Raw genomic sequence first — 16,381 nt, 5'->3', positions numbered from 1 at the left:
TAGACTATGGAAAGTTATTAAACTATGAGAATAAAATCAAAAACTGTAAAAAAAAAACCAAACAAAAAAACATGAATAAAATTCTTAAAATCATATTTTTTTATAATGTGTGAAAGTTTTCTTCTTTTCAGACAATTATTTTCCAGGATATTTACTTTGATCTTCTGACATGTTCTGACAGTCGGAACATGTCAGAAGATCAAAGTATATTTTCTTTGAAAAGTTGTTTGAGTAAAAGAAAAGTGTAAAACTACAATTATTATAATAAATATAAAGTCATGTGTGTAATTAATGAGATGTGCGGGAGCTTCAAGCCAAATGTAATCTTTATTAGATGTTTCTGTACAAAAAGCACTGAGTCACAGCAAAGGAACCGTCCAGGAACCAAAAGACATGCATCTATTCACAGCGTGGCTGTCGCTCCAACCCTAAACACACCCAGGAAACATTGTGCTTTCATATACTTTGATGATATATTTCATATTTCACACAGACTCGCATTCACGTTAAAGAAAAACAAACAGAAAGAGAGAAAGATAATTTACACACTTTCTTTCACTCTTCTTCCATCAGAAGCTTTTACTTTGTTTATTAAAAAACATTTTGCTCAAGTTTTCCTGTTTAATTTGGTTTTGTCACAATATTCACGAATCCATAGTTTACCTTTAAAGCTCAGACGAAAGCAAACACATCCCTCGACGGCAACGTTTGACGTTGTCCAACACAAACAAGTTTGCATATTTGTGAACGATCCGGAAAGTTCACGGAAACGTTTATTAATAGGGATGCCCGATTTGATCAGAAAGATTTCAATGGCCCAATATTAGCATGAAAACGTGACATCGATAGGTATAAATATCCTGTTTCCTGCCGACAAAGAAAAAAAGACCCATAAAATATTGCCTGCATTGGACGATTGGGACGAAAGTTTGTAACTTCTGATCAACGTTTCACAACTTTCTGTTTTAAAATATCTTGCTGCTTGTTTTTAACGTCGTAGTAACACTAGGACGAGGAAGTGAAAGTGGATAAAACGTTAAAGACAGACCAAAAGTTTTAAAACATTCAAATTCACTACATTAAATAAAACGGTGCATTTGGTTCTGAATGTTTTGCACTTTTTAGTGTTTCTCTTTATTGCTTATGAAGCTACAGAAACATGTTTTTAAAATGCAGTTCGTTGTGTCGGACAGGCTCGTTTTTAACGTCGTCGCGACACAAAGAGGAAGTTACAGTGGATTAAACATCGAAAACAGAGGAAACATTTTGAAACGTATAAAAACTCATGTTGTGAAGCTTTTCCACTTTTGATCCACTTTTAGTGTTTTTTTCTTTGTTGTTTACGAAGCGTTGTTCATTTGATGACAGAAAACTGTTTGGATATTCGTAAAGAACCTGGATTATGTGTTTGTACCGATATTACATTAGCACGTATCGATTATGTGTTTGTACCGACTGGAGCGGAGGCTGGAACGTGTATTAATCCATCATTATCATAAACGCAAAATGAAGTGCTGGACACTACTATCAAAAAATAAATAAATATCAGACATCAACAAAACGGACAAAGATTAGCTGGAGAAATGCGTTTTCAAACCTTGCTGCTCGTTTTTAACGTCGTAATAACACAAAGACAAAGTTAAAGTGGATAAAACGTTGAAGACGAGGAAACGCTCGGCCCACAAGTAGAAAAAACAACAACTGTGAAGTTTAGTTTTAAAATATAAAAAACTTCACGACAGCGATTAATGCCATTTCAGAATGGCGGGAAAAAAGGGTGCATATTGTTCTGGCTTTTGACTTTTTTTGTCCACTCGTAGTGTTTTTCTTCTTGGTTTAAGAAGAAGTGTCCCGGAGAAAGTAAAAGTAGTGCATTAAGTAATAACCATGATTATACGTTTCACAATAATACACAAAGGACGAGTAGAACCAGGGAAACACAAACAATGCTCTTTACAAAAAGTTAAATATTGGAAAAAAGCTTTTTTTTTGTACAAAAGTGATGAAAGCGTTGTTTTACGTCCTGCTTTCAAAAACATGGTGACCACCTCATGACGTCATCTTTTTTTGTTGGTTTTAGAAAAAAAGGTAATTTCCTCTCACATGTTCACTCTTTTTACAATATCTAAAAGTTCTTAAGACATCAAATATGTTTACATTGATATTTGAGACTATCATTCAAGCCTAAATCACAAAAGGAAACAGACTTTATAAATACATGGAAAATAAGTACAATCAGAAGAAGAAGATCATCCCATTCCCAAAGGTGGTTTTAAACTCACAAACACAATTAGGAAACTAAAAAAGAAGAAAAGAAAAAGCTGAAGGCCTTTAAACAGGAGGGAGGTTTCCTTCCTTATCTCGTAAAGTCACTCAAAGCTATCGTACAGAGAGAACGCAGGAAGTCACAGAAAAAAGGTCAGATCTTAACGCAAATCTCCAAATTTAAAGGAAAAAAGCAGAAAAGGGTGAAAATGATACATTTGTCCTCCTTAATGGACTGACTGAGCCCGAATCCACCGAAAACTTCTGGCTCTGAAGGTCTTGATCCAAAGGGAATGATGCTGTTTGCTGACGATATACTCGTAAAAGTCAAAGACTTTGAGCTCCAGTCTAACTGCTTTGTTGTTCCCGCTAACCCCTTAAAACTAAGTCCCTTACCCTAAACCCTAACTTATAACTCCTTAACCTTATCTAGGGCCTCTGAAAATGAACGGAAAACATGGGATTTACTTTCCAAAATGGAAATGGCAATATAGTTATTAATTTATTCTAAATTTCTACCGTACCGTAATTTCCAGGCTATAAGTCACACTGCATAGCCGCATTACAATAATTTAGTAATTTTTTAAGAAAAATCCACAAAAATGCTGCAGCCTAAATAGGCCACACCCTATTGGCTGATGAGGGTGCCCATCACAGCTCTGCAATCAGAACGGGCAGGTAGGCGGGCTGCTGTACTCATGTTAGGTTGCAGGGAAGTGTCTGTGTTTCAACTGATAAGTTTCCTTTACTACATAAAGTCTCCTCCTCACTGCTCCACGTCTACATATCAGTGCATTTACAGTTTTTTATGGTCATTTTTTACTGTAACCACTCACAGCGAGTCAGAATACAGACGTGATCACTTCTGAACAAATCCAACCTGGTGATTTGGTAACTTCATGTTGTTATGTTATTATTACAAACTGTCTGACTTTTACTGTAGATGGAGATCAGAACATCCTGTATACACAATTTAATGTTAATGTCATAGTTCCACCTGGTCTAATGTGACGGAGCTCAATTTTGTGGCAGCATGAAGTTTAAAAAACTGGGAAAAATCCATAATTTAGCAGCGTCATTGTTTAAATCACAGGGTTCAAAGTGTGAGAAAAAAGTAGCGGCTTATAGTCTGGAAATTACAGTAGTAATTACATTTTGACGCACTTCTACAACAGATAAATATTAAATTAATGACAATATTTACCTCCAATAAACATTTAGCGTATTTGGCATGAAACCAAACCCTAAGCATTGCTCTGTGTTGTGTAGCGTTTCCAGGTTGTTTTTAGTTTTATTAAAGGACGACGAGTCGAGTCGACAGAAGCTCTCGGTGGAAAAACCAAACCAATCACAGAACAGTTTATTCTCCAACTGCTGAAAATCCCATAGCAACACTTGAACTGCTCACCCTCGTTGACCTTTGACCCCGACCTGCAGCCGCCGCAGCGCGACCGCCCGAGGCTCTTTACGCTCTCCTGCTTTTTGTCGGTTCAGGGTTTTAAAACAAGAGGAATTCTGTGTCCATAAAAGTCTGAGGAGATGTTTTGTGGTGCGTTCAGGGACGTGTGCGGAGGCTGCAGGAGTGAGGGGCTTTGTTTGGAAAGTGACGGTTCGGGGGGTCGGTGTGGGTCAGTCCGTCTGGAGGACGGTGGGCGGAGTATGTCTCACATTGGTGGCACGATGAGTCCCGCCATGGCTGAAACACAAGAGACAAACGTTTGGATGTTTCATAAACTTCTTCTGTAATTTCTCAGGAGTTTGGAATAAAATGGAAAACGTGCCGAGAAATGTGTTATCGTCAAAAATCCTGATTTTTGTACAATAAAGAGGAATTTAATTCAATGTTTTTTTTTATTTGGGTCACGACTATTCAAAATCTAAAAATAAAAATCATCTTAAAAACTCTAATACATCATTACCGCCCCCTACTGACAAATACATCTCCTTCAAAATAAAAGCACAAGATGTTCTACCCTCTAGACTAAATGTTCAATAACAGCATCAAAGTGATGTTTGGGGGTTGTTATGGATCAACTTTGACCTTCTGAAAGCCTTCATCAGTGCTATGGTGACCACAGAGCGCGGGATGAGGAAGTGGGGGCGGGATGCTCACCCTGGAGGCTGCTGCCATTGGCCGTGGTGCAGGTGGGGGGCGGGGAGGTCTGAGGCCGGACGACGGGGGCGAAGGCGCTCTTCTGTTTGACTGCAGAGACCATACGGACAGGAGAGAATGAATCAGGGCGAGGAGGAGGAGCCAGTGCTGATTGGACCGAGGGGGGAGCATGCGGACAGGGGGAGGAGTCAGATTTGTACCACCATTCTGTGCACAGACAGACTAATGACTCAGTCTGTGACTCAATAAAAGACTCAATCTGTGATGGAAAAGAATCGTTTGCATGAGTAGAAAAAAAAATTAAAATTTTGTATAAGCAAAAACAAATTGAGTAACGACTAACGCTGCACGAGACAAATATTGTCTTTATGCATTCTGCAATAAAAAATACGATTGTAGCGTAAACAAAGACTAATTCTACATGGTTGATTCAATAATTTTCCAGCACCTTCATTTTGTCAAGGTTTTTTCTTTTATTTAGACAACTTTTTTCAGGAAACGTACTTTGATCTCCTTATATAGACACATCAAAGCGATTTGGAGATCAAAGTCAACTTCCTGAAAAAAGTTGACTAAATAAAAGAAAAACGTTAAGAATCATTTTCTGCAAGCGAAGAAATTCTTTGTGAGCAAATTAAATCTTTCCCTAAAAAGTGTCAACTTACAAACAGATTAAATCCAACTAAACGTTTACTGCATGAGGAAAAGCTCATTTAAGGCAAGAAACTTAGTGCAAGAGGTTTCAGATTTTTTTTAAAAAAAACCTCCCTTTACATTTAAATGCAAAGTTGTGGGAACAAAAAAAAACCCATAATCCTCAATAATCAGGAATCTTGTTTAGTTTGTCTGTAAATGTGTCAGTAAAGATACATTTTACTTCAATTAACGACAAACTCAACTGTAGGTGAACGAGGGACAAAATGTGGCACAAATCAAACTTCATACAGGAGTGATGAAGAGGAGGAGGAGGAGGAGGAGGAGGAGGAAGGGGCCGACCTGAAGGAACAAACATGCTCACGTCGGGACAAAGTTGATCCATAACTTAAAGAAGGGAGTCAAAGTCATGCTGAGTCAGCACACGTTGGTTTCACTATCATTTAATATACACACACACACACGAAACAGACACACAAACACACACTTCATTTCCTGACTGATCTGTGTCGATATGTTCACTAAAACAATGAGTTTATATATTTATTATACATCATGATTCAGGTCTTTTTCAATTTTAATCAATTCTGTTTATTTACATGTTTGTTTACATTTATGTTTTTGTTTATGTATTTCATTGCATATTTTTACATGTATTATTATATTTAATATAATTAAATATATTAAATATTATGTTGTATTTTTATTGTTTTTTAAATATTTTTTATCTTTTAAATCTTAATTTATAATTGCATTTTCAGCGTAAATGCAGCTTTTGTTGTAGTAAATGTTTTCCTGATTAAAGCTACAGAGAATAAAACACATTTTCTACACATTGTGTAAAAAACAAGCACAGTGTTGAGTTGGAACACAAACAAAGTGGAACTTAAAAAACATCCTCAGCGTTTCCTTCAGGACCATATTTGAGGAGCACCTTCCTCCAAAGCATGGCTGAAAATGTTTGTTTATTGATTATTTGACCAACTGAGAAGAAACAAACACATCATGGTCGACATGAAGACGTAGCTGGTAGGAATCAACATGTGAATGACTTTTTAGGAAGAAATCTATATTTTAATTTAAAAAAATGCTTTTTTATGCACTTTGTTTAATTTAGTAAAAACAAAAACACAACTTAGAATGTTTATTTTTTTCTCAATAATGTTTACACTATTGTTTAGATTATTATGAAACTTGTGAACAAGATCTTTTTAGTTTGTTTGGTCATTTGTAAAATACTATTACAGTTTGTGAGAAAAACAGAGGAACTGTCACATGTTGTTAAAAATACACACAGTTACACAATGTGTGTGTTGTTACATATTTAAGTTCTGACACTATAGCTCTATGTTACAAATCTAGATCATTATATCCTGGATTAATCTCTGTTAACAGGCTTTAACTAACCAAACATTCCCTGTCAGAGAGAAGCTGTCCTATGAAGGTCGATAACAACACGCTAATTTAAGATTTAAGTGATTTTAACTTGGCTACGTGCACATTCACATAAAAGGGGTGGAGCTTGCAGAGTGTGACCAATCAATGGAGAACCTGGCAGAGCGAGCGTCTTTACAGGAGGAACAGTTTATGATCTGAGGCGGCGCTTTTATATTCGCTCAGATTTGATCCACTTCATAACTTGGTACTGACCAGGTTATGTATTTAAATTATAATAATTAAAATCCATAATTCAGACCAAAAACAACCCTGTTGTTACAGAAAAGGCAGAAAGTAATTAATGCAGGAATTGATGAGTGTTAATGATTAAATTAGTGACATCATAACAGAATCAGTTTCACTTTCTCTTTTAACTTGTCTGTGTCTCTGATGTTCATACATTTATATATTTATATTATCTACAGGACTGAGGCTCTCAGCGTCACCACAGAATATATTAATTAATTTATTGGTGCACGCTGACTTATTTTATTGATTTTACTTCATCAGTCATCAGATATAAATCTATATGTTTCCTAAATGATGTCATCAGTAAATGAAAGGATTGCATCGATGTCTAAATATTTTCTCTGCATCAGTGTCACATCAGATCCACAGCTTTTATTGGACAGCTTGCTTTCTAAGAGATCTGATTGGTCAGGAGGTGGGACGTTGGCACTCGCTAAGATCCTAGCCAGAGGAAAACCTGCTCTCGACCAGGCTAGTCATTCAGCATAAGTTACCATGGTGATTTAGCTCCAGGAAGCTTCGTAGTTTAGCACACATGCAATAAGAGGTCATCTAAATTAGTAGTACAGGTCCACAGTGTTGTTACTGTGACTTTAGTAAATATTAGAGTTAATGGTTTCAGGATGAAGGAGGGAGTTAGTGTGACACACACACACACACACACAATAAAAGGATCAAATGTAACAGCTTTAGTGTACGTTCACTAAATCAATGAGTTTATATATTTATTATACGTCATGATTCAGGCCTTTGGATTTTTTAGCATTTTATTTATTTATTAATTTTTAAAATGAATATTTTTTGTTGTGTTTTATTATATATTTTCGAATGTTGTGGTATATTTACTTTTTAAATATTAATTCATAATTGCACTTTCGCTTGTATTTTCTGTGTAAATGCAGCTTGTTTACATTCTTTTGTTTTCTTAACCAAAGTGGTCGTAATGTTTTCCTGATCTAGTTATAACGACCATATTCTGTGATGATTATTAAAGCTGCTTAGTTCAGAGAATAAAACGAGTTACGTATGTAACTACGGTTCTATGAATACTGGATGACCGCCAGAGGCGGTGCTTAAAGCACTGGATGTTCCATCTCACGCATGTGCAGGTCGAGTAATTATATCAACAAAGTCACCTGTGACCCCTGGATGACCCAGAGAGTCTATATCTACCGGTGTCATCAGGTGATCTGTTCCTGTCAAAATCTTCTCGTGAGGACACAAGGATCCTGAGTGACAGGATGCTCTGGCGGTCATCCAGGATTCATAAAATCGTAGTTACATACGTAACTCTCGTTCTATTTCATCCTTACTGACCGCCAGAGGCGGTGCTTAAAGCACTGGATGACTAGACCAGAAAGGTCACGAAAGAATCCTCACCTACTCAAGGCCTGAAGCTGTGGACAGCACGACCATTGCCATAGGCTGGACACCAGCAACATTCGCCCTTTAGAAACGTCCAAAGGTGCATGATGAAGACCAGGCAGCAGCACAAATGTCCTGCAGGGGAACGCCCCTCAAGGCGGCCCATGACGCGGCCATGCCTCTAGCAGAATGGCACCTTATGCCCTGAGGCACCGGGATGTTCAGTGCACTATAGGCAAACTGAATGACCTCCTCTACCCAATGAGAGAGTCTCTGTTTAGAAAGTGCGGTCCCCCTTCTACAGCCTCCATGGCAGACGAAAAGGCTGTCTATCGTTCGTAGGCTAGCTGTCGCCTTCATGTAAGCCTTAAGCGCCCGTACGGGGCACAACAGTGTTGATGGCTCGCCCTTCCCCCCAGAGGAGCCCGGAGGACTGAAAGCAGCCAACTCGATAGGCTGGTGATGAGGGGGCAACCACTTGGGTCCAAGACTCACCCCAGAGCCATCAACCTTCCAGTGTAGTCATGCCTGGCTCACTGACAGCGCATGCAGCTCCCCCACTCATGTTGCCGTTGCCACAACAAGAAGAAAGTCCGTCTTGAGAGACAGCCACTTCAAATCAGTGTGTCCCAGCGGCTCAAAGAGCGGCTGGGAAAGGGACTGAAGGATAACTTGCCAGTCCCATGATGGCGACCCATAGTATCTGAGTCCCTTTCAGAAACTGCTTGACCAGATAATGTGATCCCACTGTCTGGCCATCCACCTTTGCATGACTGGAGATAGCAGCCAAATACACTCTGAGGGTGGACGTAGTCTGTTTTTGTCAAAAATTGACAGCAGGAAATGCAGTATTGCCACCACTGAACATGTCCCCGGCACCTCGTTGTGAGAGCCACACCACTCCACAAATAGCCTCCACCTATCAGCGTAAAGCGCCCTGGTGGATGGCGCTCGACAGTCTAAAGTTGTGTGGGCAGCAGCCCCATTGCAGGACACCAAAAGTGGGTCCACAAATATAGGGGCCACAAGAACAGCCTCAGACAAAACGGACTCGGGTGCCATATGCGTCCAATCACCTGAGACAGGAGGTCTTTCCTCTCCGGAAGACGTCACTGCGTATCCCGCAGGAGTTTTAAGCAACAGCGGGAACCATGGTCTTCCTGGCCAGCATGGAGCAACCAGAAGCAGGCGGAGACCACCCTGCTGAGCCCTGTGAAGCGTTGCTGGTATGAGGGGGAGTGGAGGAAATGCATCAAGTAGCCGTCCGACCAGGTGTGCGCCAGGGCGTCCCACCCGAGGGGGCTGGCCTCTTCTCTCAGAGAGAACCAGAGAGGGCAGTGAGTCGTTGCCTCTGAGGCAAAGAGGTCCACTGCTGCTCTGTCAAAATGTGGCCCAGATCACAGCCACCACCTCTGGGTGAAGTCTCCACTCCCCGGAGGAGATCCGCGGCAGTGTTCCCAAGACCAGGAACATGCCCGGAGGCTCAGGAAGTTGGGGTAAGCCGACGTGAGGAGCCGGTGTGCCACCCGCAGATAAGTCAGAGATCTGGTGCTGCCTTGGTGGTTGATGTGGTACACAGCTGAGGTATTGTCTGACTGGACGAGAACATGCCAATCTTTCAGAACAGGGAGAAGTGCCTGAGTGCCAGAGATACAGCCTGAAGTTCCAACACATTTATGTGCTGCCGCTTCTCCTGGGCACTCCACATGCCCCTGACATGCCTGGACTGCCACACAGCACCTTAACCCATAAGAGAGGCGTCTGTCTCAGCAACCTCCCAGCTGGAGGCTACCCTCCCCATGGGTACACCCGACATTAAGTATTCCCTCCTGCAGGGTTGGAGGGTAAGGAGACACTGGGCAAACACTCTGACCCCCTTGTGCCGGTGGCGGCTGTGGTCTAAATGCAGGCTGTTCATCCAAACCTGAAACAGGCGCAGTGTTAGAAGCCCCAGTGGTACGACCATGGATGCCGAGGCATCGCTGAGGGACTGAGTCGCAGGCTGCACCACGGAATCCTGCAAGGTACTCGACAAAGCCAGTACCAGGTGTGACAGAGAATTACCTAAACGTCCCATTCGGGCAGCAATGTTATAACTGTGAGTTAGTAGATCGTCAGTCAACCTGCACTGAGGCCGGGGACAACGTGCATCCGATCTCACAGCCTCATCAGGGGAAACTATCAGGGCTGCAATGGCAGGCTCAACTGGAGCTAGCTGTCCCAAGCCATAGCTGCCAGCATCATGCATGGCTGCCAGAGCCCTGCCATCGCTTGTATGATGGGAGAGAACCCTCGAGCCAGGCCCCGCAATGTATGGGTCAGAGGGAGGCACCACAAAAGCCGAGGTGTTGGGGGCCTGCCTGAAAAAAGTTCGGGTAGTGACCGGGGCTTCATCCAACCCAAGGCGTGAGATGGAACAACCAGTGCTTTAAGCACCGCCTCTGGTGGTCAGTAAGGATGAAATAGAACACATTTTCACTATTTCAACCAGTTTGTAACAAAAATTAACAACATGCAGGAAATGTCACAAAGTGTCGTTACTATGACTTTAGTAAATAATAAATAAATGAGTTAATGGTTTCAGCCCAAAGCTCTGTGTGTGTGTGTGTGTGTGTGTGTGCGGGTGCGGGTGTGGGTGTGTGCGTGTGCGTGTGTGTGTGTGCGGGTGCGGGTGTGGGTGGGGGGGGGCCTGGCACGGTGAAGCGTTGTTGGAGTGAAACGACGAGTCTCAGTGCGACTCACAACAGAAACTGTTTAAAACAAAGCCAGAACAAAGCAGCAGCTTCCCTGCAGGCACACACACACACACACACACACACACACACACACACACACACACACACACACACACCTGAGACTGCACAGGAGCCAATCACAGCCCAGGGACAAACTTCAGGAAGCAAAAATGTTCAACTCCTACATGAAGTCCACCTCCACATGATGGAGATTATTGTTATTGGCATCACTGATATTTTTTTATGTTTAATTCTATTGTATTTATTCAATAGTTAATTATTCTAATATATGAATAGTTTATATTGAATTATTTAGTTGATAATCTGACTCTTTATTAGTGTAATAAATAACACATTATCATCCATGACTATATGTATTCATGTTTTTGTATTCAATGTATAAATATTTAAATTTAATGAAATAATTATGTTGTGTTCTATTTATTATTTAAGTTTGATTATTAAATAATAAATGTTAAATTATGATCAATTATTAAATATATTTTCCTCCTCAGTGATGGAGCTGAAAGAGTTTTCTTTATACTGCTTCCTGTCCTCTGACTGTGCATCACTTCCTGTCTCTATTGTGTGTATGTGCATAACTTCCTGTACTCCACTCACTTGCGTAGGCGGAGTTAGCGGTGGAGCCGTTGAGGAAGCTGGGGGACCCGGGCACGCCCAGGTTGGTCATTCCTGCTCCGTAGCCGTTCATGGTGGAGGTGATGGTGTTGTTTGACTGTTGGGGGGTGGAGCTGGGAACGTAGCCGCGAGGGGACACGCTGTTGGAGTTACGGGAATAACCTGGAAACATAGAAGAAGAGTTTGGATCAATGTGTATATTTGTTGGAGAGAAAAGCCAGGAACGAAAATACTGTAGGTTTCACTGTGGAATCAAGATAGCCCCGCCCCTTTAGCCTTTGAGCCTGACCAGCCAGTGTTGCTATGTGCTAAGCTAACCCAAAATGTGTGACTTGTTGCTACGTGCTAAGCTAACCAAACTTGTGGGACTGGCTGCTACGTGCTACGCTAACCAAACATGTGGGACTTGGTGCTACATGCTAAGCTAACTCAGTCTCAGAGAGAGAAGCACGTTCGTTGTCTGAAATACATGTAATGTAAAATTTAATCTTAATGTTTTCTTCTTTTTTTTACTTGGAAAAGATACACAACGTGTTTGGAAGGAATAGGAAACAGTCACTGGACACAGTAAAAAAAAACAAAAACATTTCCAGAAACACACCAAAATGACTTAAAAAGTACAATAAAGGCTCCAAAAATACACACAATAATTATATAACAACAAAAACACAAAAGTACAAAAAAGGCCATAAAAAAAAATTAAACAATGACAAAAATGCCAGAAAAACAAAATAAATAAATAAAGCAAAACAAAACAACAAAAGAAAAACACAAAATAACAAACACACAGTGTTGTAAAGTTTCTGCAGGTTTTTTCCTGAGTTCAGGCAAACGTTTTGATTGGTCGGTTGTGAAGGAGCTTCTACTCGTCTGTGACGGAGAGTGGAAACCTCGTAAACGTGATGAAAACGTTAATAACAAACGAATCCTCAGCGTCTCCTTTAATGAACTAATATTTAAATCTCACTTTAAAGGACGAGCAGGGAGCGACAGGGACGTAAACAAACGCCCCGAACACTCGGCCCAGCTTCATTAACACAGACGTTATGAACTGATCAGTCATTTTATTCCTTCATGTTCCTGATTATTCCAAGGCTAAAGGGGCGGGGCTTCTCTGTGACTCCTTTGGTGTATTTTTCTTATTCCGTTATTTTGTAGTTGTCTGACTGTCTGTACAGCGTCCATTTCATATTTTCTATCTCTGACAATATTTGTTGATCTAATTATGTATGTTTGAGTGTTTTTTGTATCTTTCTGTTGTAGTTTTGTGTTTTTGTAATAATGCATATGCCTTTTTTTTTGTCAGTTTCTGTATTTTATTCCATCATGTTTGTAGCAGTTTGTATCCTTTATTGTTTTTGTAAATGTCATTTTTAACTTAAAACTGAAATAATGTTTCCTTCACTGCTGCAGCTGTTTCAGATTACCAGAAAAACCTCACGATTTTTATGCTTTTTTTCCTCATAAAATAATTTTTGAAATAAGTGTTAGAAAATATAAAATAAGAGATGAAAATTTAAAAATAAATTGAATAGAAAATAAAAAGCAATAGCTGTTTTTCTCATATATATATATATTTAAAATATAATAATTAAAATTAATATATAAAACTAACATAAAGTAAAATAAAATTAATAAGAATTAGATAAAAATTAATATTGTTACAGTGTAAATACATAAATTAGAATCACAGTAAAATAAAAAGAAAGCAATGTTTGCTTAAAGGTATTATTTTTTTAAACCATAATTTCTTTTGAGTAGTTATCAGTAATAACATAATAATAATTATTATTATTATCAGGTGGTTATCAGTTATCTATCTATAAAGCAAAAAGTAAGTGTGTGTGGTGTGTGTGTGTGTCAGACGTGGTTCCTGTTTGACCTGAAATTTAGTCAACAGCTTCCAAATACCCCGACTTTGAGCATCTTTTATTTTGGAGTAATTTGGTCAGTTCAAAATGTTTATTTTTAATTTTATTTCACCGAGACAGCACGGCAAGTGAAACCTATTCAGCTTTTGACCTCAGTGTGTGAGGGGGCGCTAGTGCACCATGTATATCTATTTCACTACACAGATCCCTCCCCCTCCTGGACTTCACTTTTAAGGAAACTTACTTTTTGACTTTTCCTTATTTGGTGATTTCTGTTTTTTTTTTTTCTCTATACACATTTCAACAACCTGTGACGGAGTATGTGCATGCTCGCGGCTGATGCGTGCGTGCGTGCGTGCGAGAGAAGCCACAGAGGAGATGAGAGTCCCACACGGTAACACAGGTAGAGAGTCTCGCTTTCTAAGAGATTTGATTGGTCAGGAGGGCAGGACTTTAGCACTCGCTAAGATCCTAACCAGAGAAAAATCTGCTCACAAAATCACACACACACACACACACACAGTATTTATAATAAAAATATACTGAATGAGTAAAATAAAACAAAACACTAAACATTATTTATACAAAAAGTACACAAAACAACAACAGAAATGCACAAAAACACACAAAATGACTCCAAAAAACAAACATTATAGAAAAATACACCAAAACAACACAAACATATGAAAATGACTCAAAATACACAAAACTAAATATTTATACAAAAATAGACAAAATGACAACAGAAATGCACAAAACTACACTAAAAAAGATATAAAAAAAAACACAAAATGATTCCATAATCACTACAATAACAACAAAAAACAACAATTATACAAAAAATGCACAAAACACAACAGAAGATACAAAAATACACAGAATGACTCTAAAAAACATACATTACAGAAAATACAGCAAACGAAAAAAAAAAATATAAAAAATGAATGAAAACAACAACACATTTATCATATTAATGTTCTATAGAATTAAACCAGATAAATCACACACTATTTTATTTTACACCCATAAATAAACCCTTTATAACACTACAGAGTACAGTATGTACACCTCTATGTACATACAACCTTCACACACATAATTAACTCTACTTAAGCTCCTCCCACTATATGAATACATACCTCCGATGGGCACTGTACTAGTAATAATAATATTATTATTACCAGGTGGTTACCAGTAGTAATAATAATAATAATTACCAGGTGGTTATGAGGGGGTGACGAGGAGGGATATGAACTGACCTTGGTCGGCCTGTGCAGCCTCAGAGATGTTAACGGCTAACTGGCTGCTAAACGAGTTTCACGCCCATCATTCCTGAGTGAGCGGCTGAACCTGTTAGCGACGGTAGCTGATGTGACTCCGAGGAACGCTGTAGAGCGCCTCAGTGAGGTCGGCCGCTCGCTTTAGGATGATCTCCTGCACACAAGGTGAGAAAAACACTCAGTTCTACCAACAACATAGCTAAAGGTAGCTAAACAGCTAAATATAGCAAAAGGTAGCTAAACGTAGCTAAATATAGCTAAAGGTAGCTAAACGTAGCTAAATATAGCTAAAGGTAGCTAAACGTAGCTAAATTTAGCTAAAGGTAGCTAAACGTAGCTAAATTTAGCTAAAGGTAGCTAAATATAGCTAAAGGTAGCTAAACGTAGCTAAATTTAGCTAAAGGTAGCTAAATATAGCTAAAGGTAGCTAAACGTAGCTAAAGGTAGCTAAACATAGCTAAAGGTAGCTAAACGTAGCTAAATATAGCTAAAGGTAGCTAAACGTAGCTAAAGGTAGCTAAATATAGCGAAAGGTAGCTTAACGTAGCTAAAGGTAGCTAAACGTAGCTAAATATAGCTAAAGGTAGCTAAATGTAGCTAAACGTAGCTAAATGTAGCTAAAGGTAACTAAAGATAGATAAAGATAATTAAAGATAGCTAAATTTAACTAAAGCTAACTAAATACTAAAGCTAGCTTTAGCTGTGTTGCCAGGTTAGGGCTTCAGAGACACAGACACAAGAGGCTTGATTTTGTGGACCCCAAAGTCAACATAAAATATGACTCCAAAAACTCACAAAAACTCCAAAAACACACAAAAATGAAGAATACACAACAGAGGCGCAGAAAATATACAAAACTACAGCAAAAACAGACAAAATGACTCAAAAAATACATAAGATGAGTATAAAAAAACACAAAAATAACAGTAAACTATACAGAATGACTACACACAATAGTTAATGTGACACATGCAGGACGGGGTCCTCCAGGAATCACCTGGTTGTTGTGAGGCATCCCATAAAGAGCTTCAACCAGGTCAGCCGCTCGCTTTAACAGCACCTCCTGAGGAGAGAGAGAGAGCGTTAGATTAGAGAGCGTTTGTAGCGCTGAAACGATTCATCAAGTTACTCGATTACAAACATTTATTGAGGTAAAACTTGTGCCTCAAAGCATCGTTACGTTCCTGTAACGCACACTATACGCACAGGGACCGCCCACCACGAGCTCGTCATCAACAAACATTCTGCATTTAGTTAGCGCCATGGCGTAGAGTAAACAACATAGAATGTCTAAAGTCTGGGATCATTACATCCTCAAAAATGAAGAAACAAGGTACAATCATGTGTTTACTGTAAACAATACCTGCCATACCACAGCAGTACGACTTCAATGATGCAGCATCTGAACAGAAAAACATCCACGTGTTGTTTCAACAAGCGTCGCTGAAACAAGGTCATGTAGCGCTAATTTAGACCTGGGCTGATAATCAATAAATACATAAATTAACCAGACGATAAATTAAAAAGGAACGCTGAAGTTTTCCAGCCTCGATATATTGACATATACGTGTGTATTTGGCTGCAGAGGTTAGCGTTAGCATCAGATATAAAACAGCAGAAAACTCAGTTCTAATACTTTCTCAGTGAACCTACAGCGTAAATTACTCTGAAATAGTTTACCACCACCAGGTAATCTTAGATTTAGGTAAATCAAACAGTTATAATCCAGTAGATGCAGTGACTCTAGCTTCAGATTGCTACAGCGGCTACACC

At 39.4% G+C, this 16,381-nt stretch overlaps 1 pseudogene; it reads right to left on the bottom strand.

Annotated features, from left to right (window-relative positions):
* Positions 1-308: 308 nt before the first annotated feature.
* On the bottom strand, positions 309-15,872 carry LOC114470820 (transcription factor COE1-like; annotated as a pseudogene).
* Between the last annotated feature and the right edge of the window lie 509 nt (positions 15,873-16,381).

Source organism: Gouania willdenowi, chromosome 10, assembly GCF_900634775.1.
Source record: "Gouania willdenowi chromosome 10, fGouWil2.1, whole genome shotgun sequence".
NCBI classification, from domain to species: domain Eukaryota; kingdom Metazoa; phylum Chordata; class Actinopteri; order Blenniiformes; family Gobiesocidae; genus Gouania; species Gouania willdenowi.
Note: the sequence above shows the minus strand (reverse complement) of the source record. Positions and strands in the feature narration are given on the sequence as shown.